Below are 21,005 nucleotides of genomic sequence, written 5' to 3'. Positions count from 1 at the left end.
AAAAAATCAAAAATAAAAACATGAATGTTTTTTTCAAATAAAAACATACCAAATCACACGTAATTAACGGATGAAAACGTATAAGATATCCCCGAAAATAATTTCACATTTACTCTTATTCGTTTATTATATATGATGTCCCAAATAATGTTTAAGAATACATTTTAAATTTCATTCTCGTTTCATATAATTATATGGAAAAAATATAAAATAAATCTTGTAGTTTGACCGATTTGTAAAAAGAGCCCCGTGATTTAAAAGTTTACAAATAGGAATCTGGAGTTTGTGAAGTTTGCAGTTAATCAGTTAAAAGATATGTGAATCAATTTTTCGGTCCAACAATACTTGTGATTTAATTAATTTATAAAATTAGACTTTATATATAGAATGATTTGCAAAATACTTGTGATTTAATTAATTTATAAAATTAGGCTTTATATATAGAATGATTTGCAAAGTCGATCTTTTTAATTGATTCAAATTGCTCAGGAATTTCACGAATTGGGTAAAAACTAACCCTATCTACATGTTATTGGATTCTACTATTACAATTTGTATCAGAACTGAATCTCTGCATACGATGTGTTGTTTGGGGACAAACCAAATATAAGTCGGTGGGCATGTAATAACCTAATCTTGAGAGAGTGACATCGATGTGGGAGGCCTGAATAAAACGTGATCCTAAAAGATGATAATATGGACAGAAATAAACTGAACCTGACATCGAAAACAAAGAGAGAGATATTAGTGTATTTCCAATATAGTTAGACTTGTTTTAAAGTCGTGATATCAAAAATTGTGACTTGAGTCAAAACGAACAATATCTACTACATGATCTTGAATGAGACTATTACAAGTATACTCAATACACATCAAGAGTAATTTTGTAATTATCATTCTCGTATCAAACCTTTTTATACGAGGTTGAATAATTTCATTAGGATCGACTAATATCTGGTAGCTGCTTGACTTGTACTTGTTGTCATCCCTATACATAATTGAAGATAAATAAAAACAAAAGGTAAATTATACCAATGGCCCTTCAACTTTGTTTGACTTTTATTATGGTCCCTTAACTTTAAAATCAGAAATTAAGACCCTTGAACTTTGCACTTTAGTAACATTATGGTCCCTCTCACCATTGACTAAGTCAAAATAGCTGATGACGATCTCAGAATAAAAAAAAATCAATAATTAAAATTATTTAGAACCATATCTTATATAAAACCGTTGTTTTAGATTTTCCATATCATCGTTTTCAGATCTTTCTCTCTCTAAAAACTTAGGTTCTCTCTCATAATCAAACAACACCTAAATGACTTTAAAATCAAAAATTTCAAGAGTTGAATTGTTTAGAGTATCATTTCAATCACTTTTACAATAGAGGGTTACCTACTATTGAAGTGTTCATTTTTTTTTTTTTTGAATAAGTGTTCATTTTTATCAATGGTAAAATGGACCATTCTGTTACTAAAGGGATGTTTGGTTGCTCATTTTCATGCTCTTGTTTGCCTTTTCACTTCAAAATGAAGAGTTTTAAGTGTTTGGTTAGTGACATCATGTTTGTCTTTTATATCTAAAAAGTAGTTTTTTACAAAAGCAGAGAATCTCTGCTTTTTGTAAAAGTAGTTTTTTCCAACAGCAAATCGTAATAATAAATAGCAAACATTATGTAAAATAAACGGACTCTAAATACAAAATTGATAGGTGATAATGTTATGTTTTAAAGTTTAAGGGTCACAATCAAAGTAACAACAAAGTTCCAAGCTTGTGGGGCTATATTCTCAAATGGTCAGACCATAAAATTTTTCAAGAGTGGGACTGATCTTATCTTAAGTTTCAAGAGTATAATCCATTTAGCATATTCCCCTTATACAAAAGAAACAAAATTTAACTACAACCAAACACACCATAACTAATATAATTATATGCAATTGGGTCCCTATCTTTTTTTTTAAATGATAAAGTGCAAAAATACTCTTAAAGTTAGTAGTCAAGAGCAACTTTACCTTTAGCGTTTAAAAATGGTGTATACCCAACGTTGGCAACTAATAGTAATTTTACCTATAATATTGGTAAATGGGATCAATTTCAAACATCATTAAAAACAATAGATTTTTTATTCTTGTATTCTACATCATTTGTATATTAATTGATTTTATTTTTATTTTTTTACATTTTTGTAATTTCATAATAGAAATAAAGATTAATATTTTTTAGTTTGACAAAATATTTGGATTTTTTTGTCAAAATCGTACAGAACACATTATAATTTTTATTTTATTTTTTCACGTGTATACATATATATGTTTGTGATCTATTACTTTTTTTTTTGTAGGAAAATGAAAGAAAAAGACAAACATTTGTGATCTATTACTGATGAGTGATAAATGGCGTACATATACAATGGATATGATAAGATTAATGGCTGAGAAGACACCGTTCGATGAATTGTTTCTCAAATTGATTCAACTTGTCAACGTTAAAGAAAATATTGCTCTTGATTGTCAATGTTAAAAGTACAATTACACCATTTTAAATGTTAGGGTTAAAATTACTTTTAACTGTTAATGTTAAAAATATTTTTACACATAATATTATGTTTTAATATTATGTTTTAATATTATGTTTTAATTAATTCAACATTTATCAAACACTATAAATTGATAATTGGGTTCTAACTATTGGGGGTAAATTACATCCATGGCCATTGAACTTTATCCATTTTCACATTATGGCCATTGAACTTCATTTCTTCCCGGTATGGCCACTGAACTTTACACTTTTTAACACCGTTGGCCACTCAATTTTAACTAACTTCTCAAAATGACCGTTAACGATCGTTAACGACCTCAAAATGAAAATATTCAAGAATTAAAGTTGTTTAGAACGACATTTACCATGAAACCACATTTTTTATTTTCGAAAATCACATTTTTTGGAGCTTTCTCTCTCTAAAAATCCACTTTCTCTCTTCTAACCAAACAACACCCAAATGACCTCAAAACGAAAAATTTCAAGAATTAAAGTTCCTTAGAATATCATTAACTCTTTGGATTTTTTATTTTTAACCATCAACGGTCGTTTTGAGACGTTAAGTGGCCACCGGTGTTAAAAAAGTGTAAAGTTCAGTGGCCATACCGGGAAGAAATGAAGTTCAGTGGCCATAATGTGAAAATGGGTAAAGTTCAGTGGCTATGGATGTAATTTACCCTAACTATTGGAGTCAACCTAATCAATTAGCAAAAGGTAACTAAGCTCAGATTTATTGAACTTCGAATTAAGAGTTTTGTTTAGATGGAAGAAAAATTACAATATAAAAAGATAATTATTTAAAAAAAATAAATAAAACGGGTATTAAATATCAATTTGGTTGATTGAATGAAATGTCAAAGATTATAATAAAAGTTACAATTATTAGACTTTATTTATCGACTTAACTTTAGTTTAATTAAATGGTTTCTATTATAATCTTTTACATTAAGTGATTAAAAATTGGAATCCTCACTACTCTTATAAAGGGCGGCCCGGTGCATTACGCGTCCCAGCTTAAGCGGAGTCCGGCGAGGAGTCCCATCATAAGGTTGTACTAGAGCAAGTCTTTCCTTACCAATTTTTTTGACAAGAGGCCACTCACCACTCTTATACATTAAAAAAAATTAACATATAACAAGATAAGTTTATGTTTATATATTTCAAATTTAGGGAAACATTGGATTTTAATTATCATCTTAATCTTTTAATAAAAATAGTTAGTTTACAGAAAATAAAATAATGATTTAATACATGAGTTGCTCTATGAATTTATTCAAAAAACTTGATTGACTCTCTGAATTTATATGGTATCTAATTAGCTCCCTAAACTTGCTTAAAGTGTCATAATTAAATCCCTAAATCTATAAAAACGCGATAAAAATATACAAAACAGAAAGTTAATTTGTTTTAAAGACTTAAAATCACGAATTAGACCTTTATTTTTTAAGTTTTGAAATTTTATACGGATATAGACAAATTGCAATATATATCACTTTAAATAAGGAGGCAAATGGATCACTGTAAGCAAGATCAGAGAGCCAATAGGTCACTTTAAACAAATTCAGGTAGCCAATAGAAGCAAGTTAAGGAGGTTAACGAAACAATATGTAAGTTCAGAAGGTCAATCAAGCTTTTTGGATAAATTGAGGACATTTTGATGTATTAAGACTGAAATAATAATAAAAATTGAGGTAGATATCAATTTGGCCATGCGGATGATATGGTCAATGCATAAAGTTTAAAAAAAAAACAATAAAGTTTAGCTCTTAATTTTTCATTATTATAAATATAATGTGTAATTCCAATTTGGCCCCTAATATAAAAACATGAGAACAATTTACCCTTACTTGCATCGTTTGCTAAAGCTTTCTTCTTCTCACTTTGCTCTTCTTCTCCAGCATTCCGCCACCGCCACCGTCACCGTCTCGCTTCCTTCTTTTGTTCAGGTTCCCTTAGTTCCTTCTTCCTTCTTCCATTTATGTTTTAATCTTTATTTTTTTAACTTCAGTTTTGTCTTTTCTTTCTAGTTTGAAGTCTATATACTTTCTCGAATCTCTTTTCTGTCAGATCTACACATGTTAGCTATACTTTTATCGTTTATTCTTTTTTCGGTCTTAGCAAGAGCGGAAAAGTTTCATCTTATCCGCAGATCTATAGATCTGCGTGGTTGCAAAAAAAGAAAGGATTCAGATCCGAATTTCCGGAAGAGGCTAGATGATGAAGAATGGATTACAGCTGTTTTTCGATGGGATTCGACTTCCGAGAAGTATATGATTTCTATTTTGTTGTATTTGTATCCTTTATGGTTTTTTTATTACTCTTTGTAGTCTTTTTACTGCTCTTTGTAGTCTTTTTTCTCTTTGTAGTCTATTTTCTTCCTTTTGTGGTTCTTATACTGATTATAACTTGTATAGATGGGAAGTTTTATTGTGCTGTATTTGTAATTTGTGATTCTATAGACTGAAATGTGGCATTTTTATAAAAAAAAAAAAAAAAAAAGAGAACAATTTACCCTTGAAATTGAAAATAGGGTGTATAAATATGGTGAATATATGTCTCCATGACTCATCTAACGCGTAAATTTAATGACCTAAATGAGGCTAAATGCATTGATGAGAGAATGCCATAGGTCTCGTCAAAGACATAGCAACACCAGTAAGCGTGTGAGTCACCGTATTGGTAGTCCTTTTAACAGAAATGACAGATACATTAGAATACTTGAAAAGAAGGAGCTGACAGAAACTAATGATACACCCAAATTTAGAGAGTTCTATAGTGCGGGAATGAATTGTTTGGTCTACTTCCACCGCGTCTATTTCGATCGTCACATTAGAGAAGTTGGGTTAATCTTTTATTTGGGCAATTTAAAAAAAATACCCTAACAGATCTGGTTGTAAAATATTCTCCTAGAAGAGGCTATTCCCAACCATGGTAAAAAAAAAATTACTATTATATTACTCGTCATGATAGGTATGTTGACAGAAATCCCGCAAAGGATTCATGTCGCCACTGTCCAAAATTTATATAATAAATTTTAAAATTTTATTTATATAATAATTTTTCTAAAACTTATATACTAAAAATTTTAAAATTTATTGTATTATAAAATTAAAAATAAAATTGTAACCGCAACGTTAGAGTTAAATTTGTATAATTTCATACATTAGGATTAAATCTGCACTTCGTTTGAAATGTTACGGTTAAATATTTAACGTATGAAATTGTGCAAATTTAACCCTAACGTTTCAAGGAAATGCAGATTTAGCTGTAACGTATGAAATTATATAAATTTAACCATAACGTTTTAAGCGAAGTGCAGATTTAGCCATAACGTTTCCAAACAAAATCAATTTTAACCAAGTGCTACCGAAAATTTGAAAAGACTTGTTTGACTATTATTTAGCTACATCGGACCTTCTAAACTAGTTTGTCGATAAATTGAAACAGTTTCATATATTTTTTTATAACTATATTAATAACACAGTAAAATATTTTAGATAGTTTAAAAAAACTAAACCTACTACATATAAATTAATCGCAATTTTTTTTTTGAAATTATCTAAAATATTTTACTGTGTTATTTATGCACTAAATAGTTTTTTTGTTAGTAATGCACTAAATATTTAACCTTAACATTACGGCTAAATCTGCACTTCGTTTAAAAGGTTAAAGTTAAATATTTAGTACATTACTAAAAAAAATATTTAGTCCATTAAGAACACAGTAAAATATTTTAGACAATTTCAAAAAAAAATCGTGATTCATTTATATGTAGCATGTTTAGTTTTTTAAAACTATCTAAAATATTTTACTGTTTTATTAATATAGTTAAAAAAATGTATGGAACTGTTTCAATTTATCGACAAACTGGCTTATAAGGTCCGATGTAGCTAAATAACAGTCAAACATGTCTTTTCAAATTTTCGGTAGCATGTGGTTAAAATTGATTTTGCTTGAAAACATTATGGCTAAATTTGCACTTAGTTTAAAACGTTAAGGTTAAATTTATACAATTTCATACGTTAGGGCTAAATCTGCACTTCTCTTAAAATGTTAGGGTTAAATTTGCATAATTTCATACGTTAGTAATGCACTAAATATGTAACTGTAACGTTTCAAATGAAGTGCAGATTTAATCTTAACGTATGAAATTATACAAATTTAACCCTAACGTTACGGTTATAATTTTATTTTTATTTTTATGATATAATATAATAAATTTTAAAAAAATATTATATAAGTTTTAAAAAAATTATTATATAAATAAATTTTTAAATTTTATTATATAAATTTTGCGCAGTGTCGACTGCCCAGTTGTTGACAGGAATCCCTTTTGTGAGATTCCCGTCAACATACCCATTACAACATAGGCGCCGTAATGGGTAATATAATAGTAAAAAAAAAATTATTTTTTTGATCATGGTTGGGAAGAGTCTCTTCTAGGGGAATATTTCCCAACCAGGTCTATTAGGGTAGTTTTTTTTTTTTAAATTGCCCCAAATAAAGGATTAACCCAGAGAAGTTGTGCTCAGTGATAAATAATAGTGCATGATGGACATCTAACGCCTCTACCAGCTTTAGAGGAAGAAGTCTCCGTCTTGGAATCTCGAAAGCTCGGACAAAGTCTCTATCATGATTACGAGAAATATCACCCAAAACGATAGAATTGCTAGAACTATGGCAGGTTGCATCAATATTTAGCTTCAATGAATTCAGAACTACATATCTTTCTTGTCGATGAATTGTGGACATTCCGGAAGACAACGCCATAACCTTGATGAATTATTGTAAAAAATTACTGCTTAGTTTAGCTACAGTGGACGGACAAAGAAAGGAACATTCCTCATATAAAGCATCTGACATTTTTTTTTGATGATGCGCAAAGTTATTAAAACCGTCAAACCATGAAGAAATTAATTCCTCCCATATAATGATTAATGGTATAAAATGTAGAATTATGCATATTCTTAACTATGAGGTTGTGGTGGAGTGGTAAAGGCTCCTCCTTCCTTAACCAAAGGTTTAGGGTTCGATCCTCATCGTTGGGAATGGAAAGAATATGCATATTCTTGAAATTTAGGATAATGTAATTTTTTATTTGTTGTATTTTATTAATGTTTGGCATGAAATATTTATTACAAACAAATTTGTTTGACACATATTCAATTTATGCAATAAATTACATTAAATTTGTTAATGCATTTATTATTCAAATGAATTGTGTTCTTGTTAATTCTAACCGTTTCACTAGAATGAGTACATACAACAACTCACCATGACAACACTCTACCCCATGTGCCTATACAAAGATTAATTTATATTGAAATTTGACAGATTTGAAATGTATTCCCCGTTCCATTAAAATTTAACTCTTATTAATAAATAAATCTGTTTATGAATCTATTGGTCCATCCAATCCGTTCATACCCGTCATTCTTGAAATGGACTTGAACATTCATATTTAATGTTTGGCTTGGTCCGGTCCAAACCCGTTCAAGCCCGCATATAAAATGGGTTGAGTTTGGAATTCGGCTTAAAATCTCAAGTAAGCCCAGTCCAGTCCGATTTTATAATATTTTAAACTATATATATATACATATTTTTAATTATGTGTAGTATATTAGAGTAATACGTATAAAAAAAATAGGAAATTACAAATTAAGAATAGTTTAATAATAATGTATCTTAGTTAATAACATAATTAGGTGATGTGCTTTAACAAAAAAAAAAAATTACTCCTCCTGCCTACACTCTAAAAAAAAATCTTACAGATACATAATGAAAAAACTTAAGAGAATTAGTATCAATAGAGACTAATAATTTCAATTAATTCTTGATAAGGTTTTCAGAAAAACTGCCCAACTTCCTTATCTTCTTCTCTTCCCCCTTCTGATCTTCTTCTATTCTCTTTCTCCCTCTTTTCTCAAAACTCACTCATCTATTAAATACACGATTTTTCTTATTTTGTGAATCTACTTTGAAGAGAAGATGGAAGTTTGTCTTCCTTCTTCCTCCACTCGCTCGGTTAGATTTACTGTGTTTTTTATTATTGTTTTTTTCCTGTTTGTATTCATATACTTCATCTGATCTCTTTATTCACTTGAATTGTATCAGTTCTCTATTATTCTTTCGTTTATACCTTTTTCGAATTTAGCATGAGCGGAAACGACTTATCTTGTTCGTAGATCAATAAATCTACGTGGTTGCAACAAAACAAAGGATTTACATCCGAATGTTCAGAATGGCTGATGATGATGAGTGGATTGTAGATGCTTTTCTACGGATTTGGATTTATGAGAAGCATATTTTTTCTTCTTCTTTTATGTTTTTAATACCTTTTATGGTTATTTATGCTCTTTGTAGTCATTTTAGTGCCTTTATGGATCTTGTAAGGTTTTCATACCTTATGTTTGTTTGTTGTACTTGGTGTTTGTTCATCTATTGAAAATACAACTATTTCCATAAAAAAAAAAAATAAATACATTAGAATTTTTTTTTTTAATATCAACATATTAGATGGGTGGGTCGAGCTGGGCTTGGGAATTACTTTTTATAGTCTAGCCCAGCCCGGCCTGAGCCCAATATAAATATAGGTGGGTTGGGCTGGGTTTGGACAAAGTAATTATATACGAAGTCCGATTAGGTCCGGCCCGAACCCAACCCGGCCCAACCCATGAACAGATCTATTAATAAATGATCTATAAATTCCACTTTAAATCATTATCGAGGTTTGTTATTTACCCTGATCTTGAAAATTATTTACCTAAACTTTTTGTTAAAAAAAAATATATATTGAAATTTTATGATTTTATTTTTGTGCTAATTTAGCCTTGAATTTTCCGTTTTTAAAAGTCAAATTAGTCTTTAAAAAACTAGATCACGTACATAAAGTTTAAAAAAAATATATATAAAAAAATAAACTTTATGGTTTGGCCGATTTACAAACATAACTCTTGTGGTTTAAAAGTTTATAAATAGAAGTTTAACTATACTTTGTGAATTTTGTAGTTAAAAGATATGCGAGTCAATTTATTAGTTAGATAATACTTGCAGTTTAGTTAATTTACAAAGTCAAACCTTCTATTTTGAATAATTTGTAAAATCAGTCTTTTTTAATTGCTCCAAATCGATCTCTTTTGGGATAAATAGTCACGACAATAATTTTCAAATAATGACTGAATTGTAAACTGTAAAAGCACAGTCCTCTAATTGTAAACCACGAGGACTCTTTTTACAAATCCGACAAACTACAAAAAAAAAAAAAAAAAAAAAAATTTGTATTTTTTCCTAAAAATATAATTAAAAGAAAATTATGCTTAAAGGAGCGTGTTGTATAATAGAATTTCTCTATAAAATATTCAAAATTATAGATATAAAAACGAAAAACATATATAATTTATATGAAGTTTTTATGATATAAGAAAGCTTTTATTGAGAGAATGAAAGAATTACTTGACAACTTTATTTTGGGTATAACTTCTTATATTTTGTCTAGCGGTGGTAATTATTGGGTAAGTATCGTATTCATGTCATGTTAATCATCAGACTATTGTCAAATGTAGGGATGGTAACGGGTAGGGTATCCGCGAGTAGTATCAATCCCAAACTCTTACTCATTTATTTTTAATTATCCGTACCCTTCCTATTACCCTAACGGGTATATGTTTTATATCCCATACCCGTTCCATTTAATTCACGAGTACCCGCGGATATCCTTACCCGTTAAAAATCAATAAATAAAACAAGAAATATTACAAATTTAACAAAATATAAATTTAATAAATCATCCATCTAAAAATTGAACAAATGGAACCTTAATCAATAAAAATAAAGTAGCTTAGTGGTATCAGTTAATGGTCGAAAAACGAAAGGTTGGTGTCCAAATCTCACATATTACATCTAAAATACAATAATATTTTTTAATATATAAAAAAGTTATGACGGGTAACGAGTACTGGGTACCCTGGTGAGTCTTCTCATACTCGTCCCATTGACCTAACGGATAATAGTTTTGATCTCATACCCTTTTATACAGAGTACGGATAGTCCCATTAGGATCGGATAGTACCGGGTACCCGCAGATAGAGTACCCATTGCCATCCCTAATCAAATGAGTCAATTCTAATCCAATCCCCAAAAAACTTGTATATACAAGTAATACAATTATAATTTTTTTTGTACCATTGAACTCATTCATATACAATATTAAATTCATTATTTATATAAAATGGGCTCCGTTATAAAAAATAAAATTGTAAAGATGTGTTTATTATGTTACTAATATAGTTATAAATAATTAATAAAAGATATACAAAATTGCTTCAGTTTATCGACAAACTTGTTTTGAAGGTTCGATATAACTATCAAATAACTGTCAAACCAATTCGTTCAAATTCTCTAATAGATAGTAAAATTGATTTCTTAAAAATGTTAGGAGTAAATTTATACCATTTTATTACGTTAAGGTCAAATCTGTACTTCCATAAAAATGTTAGGGTCAAATTTGACTCGTATCCCATGTTTCACCCAATCTTCCCTACCAAAAAAAAAAGATAATTATATATCATTGATATTAGGGTAAATTTCAAATAAAACCCATGTAGTTTCACTAATTTTCAGATAAAGGACCGTGGTTTACTTTTTGTCAAAACGAGAATTGAGGTTTCGCACTTTTAATAAAACAAGGACTTTTTGGATTAATGTTATTAAAACCATCTTTAACGACCTTAAAATGAAAATTTTCAAGAATTAAAGTTGTCCAATGTCATATTTGCTATGGAACTACATTTTCGATTTTCGAAAATCATCTTTTTTAGAACTTTCTCTCTCTAAACATTAACTTTCTCTCTCTTTACCAAACATCATCTAAATAATCTCAAAATAAAAAAGTTGAAGAATTAAAGTTACTTATAATATTAGTAGTTCTTAAAATATGTCATTTTTGAAGTCGTCAATGGTGATTTTAATAGTATCAATCGAAAAAGTCCTTATTTTGCTAAAGTTGAAAACCCCAGTCCTTACTTTGAAAAAAAGTAAATCACAGTTATTTATCTGAAAATTAGTGAAATCACAGGGGTTTTATTTGAAATTTACTTTGATATTATATATATATATATATATATATATATATACTAAATTTTTGAGTCTATTGGACTTTGGAAACCAAAAACATAAACCATTAACAATTATTTTTAAAAATAAAAACTATAAATTAGTCTATCGAGTTCGATTAATCTAATTTTCAGTTTACTTTAAGTTAATTTAATTTTGCACCCACTCAATAAAAATCCTAGCTCTGCCACTAATAAGATGACACGTAAAACTTGAGAGAATATGATAATGATTTTTAATATTTGTATCATTTTCTAATTAGCTAGTCAACTAACCCAAAACTTTACGTATTATAATCGATTTGTTTGTAATCTTGCCTCCCTTAATTCTAAATCCTAGCTTCGCCACTAATGATAAGTATATCATTAACGTAGATGATAAGAGCTAAAAATCATCTGGCTTTTAGTGGAAAATGTGAAAAGGCAATTAATTGTTGGATCGACAAAATAAAAATCAACTAGTTTAGCTGAAATCTCCTTATAGCAACTTGAATCACATCAATCTAAGCTCGTATTAGAAAGGTATGTCCAAAATAATAAAGCATGTTGAGCGTATGATACTTGTGGGAAGGAGTCTCACCCATGTCACTCGAAAAATAAGTGCATCGCATCACGAGTGGGACACACATTGCTAACGATGCTTCGTAAAATGTGACATTAAACAACTTATAGTTGAATTGTACAGTCATCATCCAATTCACTAGATCGGAAAATTCGGTATAGTAGATAAAACGTTCGACTACTACATCCTTCAGAGATAGGTTCGAGATACTCACTTACTCATCTCTAATGTAACATGACTCGATGACTAGGTTTAAAAGCTAAATTATTGCTAATGATTTACATCACTCGTCTTTTGACATGGTTTAGTGATTTGAATTCAAGATGGCACCAACTTAGAGAGACTCCCTGATAGGGGCGTTTCGTCTCTATCTTTTAGCGTGATTTACGGATTAATTTTAAGAGAAATAAATAAGTTTAATTGCAAAAATAAAGTGTTTTTTAATAAAATAGCAAAATAAAAATAAACTCCGTACTTTCAGTTAATTTTCCTTATTTTTGATTAATTTAGAAAATAAAACATCAAGCTAACTCGGCTCTCGAGAATTGTATTTCAGGTACGGGCAAGAAGTGAAAATCTACCAAAATACGCGGGGTGTATCACTCCTCACGCGGGGCGTGGAACACTTAGTCAGAAATAATTGCCCTATCCACAAGTACCACGTGGGATCTACTCAGCAATACGCGAGGCGTATCAACAACCACGCGGGGCGTGGAACACTTAGTCAGAAATAATTGCCCTATCCACAAGTACCACGTGGGATCTACTCAGCAATACGCGAGGCGTATCAACAACCACGCGAGGCGTGGAACATGTGTCAGAAATGATAAGCCTAATCCTGAAAGTCAGACTGCATGGTCTCCCTGAGTCAACTACCCTGGATGTACCACCTTACACGCGGGGCGTGTAAGGAAGTTCTTCAGTACAAAAAGCTCAGAGACTCATTTACGCGGGGCGTGCCTCAGCTACGCGGTGCGTAAATGATCCAATTCAAGCAATAAAATCTCAGAAACTCAAACACGCGAGGCGCATCCCAGTCTACGCGGGGCGTGGTTGAGATAACAAGATCTGGATTTGGTCCACACGCAGAAGATTTCTGACGGAATGGGCAAATACGCGGGGCATACTCCACCATACGCGAGGCGTATTATGGGAAATCTGCAGAAAATCATGTTCCTCCATGCTTGTATCTTATGAAATTACAATTTTGCCCTAGTTTGATGTGTATAAATAGGAGTGACTAGCACTCATTTAGACACCTTATCTTAGACCTTGTATACACTTTTGATATATAATTCTTAAGATAGTTCTTGTTAGATAGTTTGAGATTTTAGTTTACATAGCAATTCTCTTCCACCTTGAGAGCTTGTTCGTTGATCCCGGCATTCCATCAAAGTTCCGTTCCATCTCCGTTCACCAAGCTCGAAAGCTCCACCTCCAAGTCCTAAGAGACGGCCTTGAGTCCGGTTAGCTAGTTCCGAGGGTGGATTCTTCCCTTTTCACTTGCTAATTAGCTTGTACTCTTCCTATGTACTAGGCTTGGTTGTATTTCACATTTACATCCTCCATATTTATGATTTATGATTCATAATCTCTTTCTCTATATTTGTGTTAATGTTTGCTACTTGTTTTGATACTCGTAATTGATTATTGTGTAGGAGAACACGATTTCCGACGCCATTCGGGCTATCTTTAGAGATTCATATAGGTGTTGCCTTACCGGAAGTGACGCTCCGGAAACTGTAGGAATTGACAAACCACGGAACTTACGGGCCCTAATTTCTGGTCCCAAGCATTAGACACGCCTTGACTAGGAACCACATAGTCTAAGTACTTCACGGATCGGTCACACTACATGTAGTCATCATTGCAAGAGTAAAACATTAACCGTTTATATATTGAGAGTCATTGTTTGTCATATTTATAACTTATCGCCATCCATATCATTTCGTAGAGTTTTGTTATATAAACTTGTCTCACCCGTAGTTAGGAGTAGTTTGTAGTTGTTCCCCGAATCAACTCAAAGTATTCACCGCCTAGATAACGTATAAAACCGAGTCGCCTAATACTTGTAGTTATAAATCCCGTGGATTCGATACCCGGTCTTAACCGGATTATTACTTGATACGACGGGGTACACTTGCCCCTAAGTAGTGGCGTCTAGTAGAGATAGAGCATTTAGAAAGATCACATCCATAGTCGTAACGCACTTAACATAAGACATATTTCGTCGTTAAAGAAGCTCTACCTAACCGCACGCCCCATCAAGTTTTTGGCGCCGTTGCCGGGGATTTATAATTTCTTGCAATATTAGACAAAAACGTTTTATTGTTAGTCTAAGCATTATTTTTGTATAAATTGTTTATATATACTGTTTATACTTTTTACTAACAATATTCTTTCTTGTTTATAATTTATTTCATTTATTTTATGCACACCCGATCCCGGAGTGATCCTTTCGTTCCTATTGATCTTGAAATTGAACGTACTCTTTGTAGGATTCGGAGAGAGAAAATGGCAAACCTCAACAATGAAGCTAACCAGCCCGAGGCCAACCAAAGGCCACCGGTGCAACCCGTGAATAATAACTGCAATGGTGGAGACATGCGCTCGATGATGGAAATTCTAGCTCCGCATCGTCCTCAAAACCGCAACGGAATCGTTGCCCCCACCATCTCGGCCAACACATACGAAATCAAGACTAGCATGATCCAACTCATCCAACAGCTCGGCCAGTTCGGAGGGGAACCTCATGAAAACCCTAACGAGCATTTAGATAAATTTCTTATGTGTGCCGAAACTTCTCGGCAAAACGGTGTACCGGTTGAGGCCGTCCGACTAAAATTGTTTCCTTTTTCTTTGACAGGGCAAGCGTTGGAGTGGTTGCACTCATTGGAGGCGGGTTCGATTACATCATGGGCGGAACTTGAGAAGGAGTTCCTTTCTTACTACTTCCCACCCTCTAAAATAATCAAGTTGAGGAACGACATCACTACCTTCCGACAGCTCGAACACGAAGCCCTTTATGCGGCTTGGGCAAGATTCCGGAAGTTGCTTCGAAGCTGCCCGCACCACGATATCCCCAAGCACGATTTGGTAAGCACTTTTTATCACGGATTAACACCTACTAATCGTGCCACCGTGGATTCCGCAGCAGGTGGGGACCTGTTTAGGAAGTCGGCCAGTGAAGCATATGAGCTCATTCACGAGCTCGCAAGAAAAAGCGTACAGTGGCAAGAGGATCGGCTTGCCGGACCTTCGCGACATCAAACGTTCGCCATGGAGAAAGAGGCTCCGAAAAGTTCCATGGCGGAAATGAATAAAAAACTTGACGCTTTGATAGCCCAGTTGAGCCTTAACAAGGTTGCATAGGTCCTGATGTGCAATCACTGTGGTGGAGACCATGATGGATGGAGGCCTCGATACCAACACCCGAACTCCTATCACCACCATAATAATAATAACGACGGATGGAGGCCTCGATACCAACACCCGAACTTGTCATATGGCAATAACAATAATGTGTTGAGGCCCCCATCCGACTTTGATCAAGAATATCGAGAAAACGGGCTAGGGCAATCACAAGCCATGCCCGGTAATCGGAACGCTCCGCCTCCCGACAATGTACATGGCCAGTCGGTCACGTCTTTATTGAAGGATATATTAACCCGTCTTTCCGATAGTGAGGTGTTTTGCAGGGACCTTGGCCGCTAAGTAGCCCACTTGAATCGTCAGCAACAGGAGAGGCCACTAGGAACCCTCCCGGCAAACACCGAACAAAACCCGCGGGGCAAAAATAGGGAGTCCGGACAGGCGATAACGCTCCTAAATAGTAGAAGTTCGGACCCGTCGAGTTCCAACTCGGACAACTTGAAGTAAGCCGCCGCATGAGAAAGTCGAGCTACTTCGACTCTAAACGTAGCATCGGTTTGAATTTCTCAAACCCCGTGTTTATATGTATCATAACCGTTTTTCAACTTATTTTTATTTATTCTTATTTGTTCTTTCTTTTATGTTATTTTTAGTTTTCTCTCTTTTATGTTATTTGTTTTCTATTTTTATTTTTACCTTTATTTTTATTTTTCATAAATCAAAAGAAAAACAAATCCCACTTTTAATCCAAAGAAAATAAGCCACGCGGGGCGTACACACCTATACATCCCGCGCATCTGCGTCTCTGACCCCTTTACTAGTAGTAGAAGGCATGTTACGTGAGGCGTTCACCCTTCCATGCCCCGCGTAACGTCCGGCAATTAGTTGCTCCGAAATAAACGCCATGTGTTGGGACACGCGGGGCGCCTTATAGGGCACGCCCCCCGTATCCTCGGAGAGTTGTGAATTACAACTCCCCATGGTAGCTTTTTCCTCCTCCACTCTTCCCATCACTCTCTCCTCTTCCCCAAAAATCTTTCCCACTTCTCCACTCCACCTCTTCTTCTCTCCAATCACATCCCACCTTTTCAAATTCAAATCTCTTCAACCTCCCTCCATAATAAATTTTGTCTTAACTTCCCTCTTAATTATAATTTAAAAAAACATAAAAACATTAAAAAGAATTAACAAATCATAAAAACATTAAATAAGTAATTAAAACCCAAAAAAATTCAAAAAAAAAACTCCTTAAAACCGAAAGCTGGTCTTTCCACGCGGGGCGTATCTCCATTTACGCCCCGCGTCCTCGCCCTTCTCCAACCAAATTAGGGTCAGGAGGTGCAATACGCGAGGCGTGCTTCCCCGCATGCCCCGCATATCGTGCCGTTTTTGCATCCAATAACGGGCAGGAGGTGGAATACGCATGGCGTGGCCTCTTCACGCCTCGCGTACCCCTCTGGGAATCCGAGTTTTACTTAGATTTCCACCTCCTCCCTTATAAATACCTCACCTCCTTCCCCTCTTCCTCCTCACAACTCTCTCTAACTTCCCACAATCTTCCTACATTCTCTCCATCCCTCACCAACACCATGGCAAGACGAAAACAAGTTGTCGATATGCGTCCCCCGCGGTCCACTCGGGCCCATACCTCCCGCACCCAAAATAAACAACCACCACCACCATCCGAACGGGAAGAAACACCACCACTCACCCGCCAATACTGGGCTCCCTTCCATCTTCTCATCGAAGAGGAAGCCCAATCCTACCAAACACTCTCCGCCGCCCATGTGATGGAGCTTCCATACATTAAACGTAGCGTTCTTGATCGCTACAATGTTAGAGGTGCCTTCGAGGATCGCCTCCGTGCTCTAAATTGGCTTGATCACTACCGGGCACGCCACCACGTCTACTCTTCATTGGTCGTGGAATTCTACACCTCCCTAGAATCCAACAATGTCCCGGGAGCCGCCCTCTTCAACTTCCGCCTTCACAACCAACCTTTTGTTGGTCCCTTGTTTAGTTGCAAGTATAGTTCCAAAGGGGGGTTAGGAACTATTTAAACTTTTTTCGCAATTTAGGCAGACTTCTTTTTCTAAAGAAAAAGGTTTCAACAGCGGCGCTGAGTAAACAGCAAGATACTGGCTTAGTCAACAGGTGACTAGGTCAGTTTCTTAGCTTGAGTCAGGAGATAGCACTTAGAGTCTATTCCTGAGCTCAGACGTTCAACGCGCACAACTCAACTTGACCTCTTTACTTGGTCAGTTTTGATTATTTAAAGCAAGCAATATAAATAAGGAGTTAAGGTTTAGAAATACTTCACTCAGCAGATTTATCCAGGTTCGGCTTCTTCTAAGCCTACGTCTTGTCCCCAGAACACTTCCGAGATTTTGAATCCTCTACTGAGCTCTTTAAAGGTAGAGCCTCAAACCTTTTACAATATCAGCAATTGAGTATGACAAGAGTACCTTCCTCTATACTTCTACTCAATCCTAATCTCTCCGCTGAGTACTTAAAACCGAGTACTCAGCCTCTCCTTTCTATCTCTAGAAATGATAAGTGTTTTTGTCCTAATACAAAGATGTGCTAAGACACTTTAGACGATTTACAATCACTCTAGACTTTTACACAGATATGAAAATGTAGTGTAAGAATTTTGCTTTGCTTCTTACTTGCAGAACTTGTAGAGATTTGGTCAGCGTAATGGCTTAATCAAGTTCTGTATTTTGTGAAGCTTGTGATGGCACTATTTATAGAGACGTCTGGTCATTCGGTCATTTCGAATTTCGAAATAACCATTGGAGGGAAACGGCTATGTGTCGTTGTCATCCTGACTTGTACAGAGCTCTCGGCCAATCACAATCGTGTATCTTCTGTCCTCGGTCAGCACAGCAGATGGTCTCTCCTTTTATGATAAAGTCAACTGGACAGCATACTGTGTCGTCTGAACTTTGCTAAAAGAGGAAACACTTTGTCTGGAAGTTTTCCTTTGCCAGCTGCTGTCTTGTACGCTTTGTCGAGACTACTCAGCAGCTTCATTGTGAAGTTGTTCCCGAAGGTCTTCTAGATCCTTCTGTTTGCTGAGTTGCGTTTTTGTCCAAAACGACAACGTCTTGACATACGCGGGCCGAGTGTACTGAGTTGTTTGACTTGGGCCTTGGCTTCCGTATTGAGCTTGGGCCTTCCAATCCTTATGACTTATAACATTTATACTCAACATTGAACAAACACATTAGTAGAATAAATCAAAGCATTTAAACTTAGTGTGTTTAGAATATGTGTCATAATTTATACTTAAACAACTTTGTCAAATCAAAATTATGTGGAAAGGTGTTTCAACAAACTCCCCCATTTTGATGTTGGCAAAACTATTCAGCAAGGGACTCAGTATGAGCTCCCCCATGATAGTTGACCTTATATCATTTAGCAAACTCCCCCGTAAGGGTTGCACTACTGACTTAGTTTTAATTGCAACATTTAAGAATTTAAATGAGTGAGTCTAAGGTCAGTTTTTAGGTGAAGGTCAGCTATATTACATATTCAATTTACTCAGTGTTAGGCGAAAGTTTTAGATATACAGAGCGCGCTGAGCAAATTATTGTTCAATGAGTTCTTTATCAGAATGTTTCATAAGATCATAGTATGATGTCAAACATGTTATCAGTATTTCATTTAGTCAATAAATATTATAAGTGTTAAACATAGCTGATATAAACGAAGATACATAATAACTTAGTACTTAATAGCATATATCATAACTCAGTATTTGAATAAGAAAAGTAAGTATGATATATATTGAAAGAGGTCAGCAGTTACACAGCAAAAAAAAAAATAACACATAGATTACAAATGTTTAGACCTAGCCTATCTATTTCTTTTTCTTTCCCTGTGACTGACTTCGCTCGTACTGACGTTGCTCATGCTGAGCTCTAGCAGCTTGCGCTTTCTCCCCCGTTTTGTCAACTTCAGGGAGCTTAAACGCATCGGTTAAGACAGCTCGAGTCAATTCTTGTGAAAGCTCTTTGAGTTTGTGAGCACTTTCATTGACTCCATCAAAGATGGCAACTCCATCAGCTGATACTTCCACTGGTATATGAAGATCAGCAGCACTGAGCATATTTACGCTGAAGGCTTGTGCTTTGGCTTGCCAAATGAGAGCTTCAGTGAGACCAGCAAAGACTTGGTGGAAGGTTTTCAAGAGTGCTGAGTCATAATGATGACGCTGGATATTGTTATGACGGATGTGATTGAAGGATTGCTGTGCAAGAGATAGCAACTCATTTTGCTTCATCGCGTCAGTATCCATCTCTTACTTGTTGAGGTTAAGTAGCCGTATGGCCTCACTTATTTGCTCAACTGAGCACTGACTATAGGACACCATTTGCTCATTTGTCTTGAGTTGCTCAGTATGCAGCTGAGCAAAAAGCATCTTCAGTTCTGAGGAAGTGGCGTAGTCAGTGTTCACAGCAGATAACTTCTGGACTTGCTGATGTAGCGAGTTCAGATGTTGGATTGTGGACAGTTGAATCTCTGCCAACTTGGCAAGTGAGTCTTGCTTTGCTTGCTGGGCTTGAAATGTCAAGATAACATTCAGCAGGTCTTTGAGTCCCTTGACTTCGTTTAGAAGTAGAGTGACTTGGGAGAGCTGAGTTGCCTTTGGGAATGAGGATCCAGCAGCAGGTGAAGCAGACTGGTGAAGATCTTGGATGAGAGCTTGCACTGAGTCGATGAGCTTCTTTCCGGACTCAGTGGCATCCTTATGTACATCAGTATGACCAGAAGAATGTGGAGTGAAAGGAGTACCATGGTCAGTGACTGTATGACTTGGCTCAATCTGCACTTGAGTTGGAGGTAAGTTTGATTGATCAGCAGAGAGGTTGTTGATGGAAGTCATAACCCGAACACTGTCTGTGCTGACGGCAGAGGGATGAGGAGTCAGCATCATGCTTGAGGAAACAGCATGGGCAGTGCTTGGTTCAACCTGACTTGTTGAAGTGGTTAAAGGGTTATGCTCGGCATGTTCCTGTTGAGAAGAAACAGAGGCTTGTTTTTCCAACGGCGTTGTAGTAGAGGAAGTTGATGGCCGTTTGAAAAATTTGAGTTGAACAGTAGAGGGGTCCTTAGTTGTTTTTGAAAGAACAAGGTCAGGAAGAGTCGGTAGTTGCACAGGAGGTTCACTGACGAGCTTCTCACTGGCTTTAACCAACTTTCGCCGTCTACGTGGTGGAGTGAAAGTAGGAGCAGCTTCTTCTTTTGAATGAGTAGGAGAGGATTCCTGTTGCTCAGTATGAATCTGGTCAGCTTGCTCTTCAACTTGTTCAACTCCCGCAGCCAACTCAGTGTCGGTCTGCACAGCTCCACCTGCTAACCCAGTGTTGGCATTTTCAACCTCGATTTCGCTGTCATACTGTTCAGACTCCTCAGCGTCA

Source organism: Euphorbia lathyris, chromosome 2 (genome assembly GCF_963576675.1).
Source record: "Euphorbia lathyris chromosome 2, ddEupLath1.1, whole genome shotgun sequence".
Classification (NCBI taxonomy): domain Eukaryota; kingdom Viridiplantae; phylum Streptophyta; class Magnoliopsida; order Malpighiales; family Euphorbiaceae; genus Euphorbia; species Euphorbia lathyris.
This window is presented reverse-complemented; position numbering follows the sequence as displayed.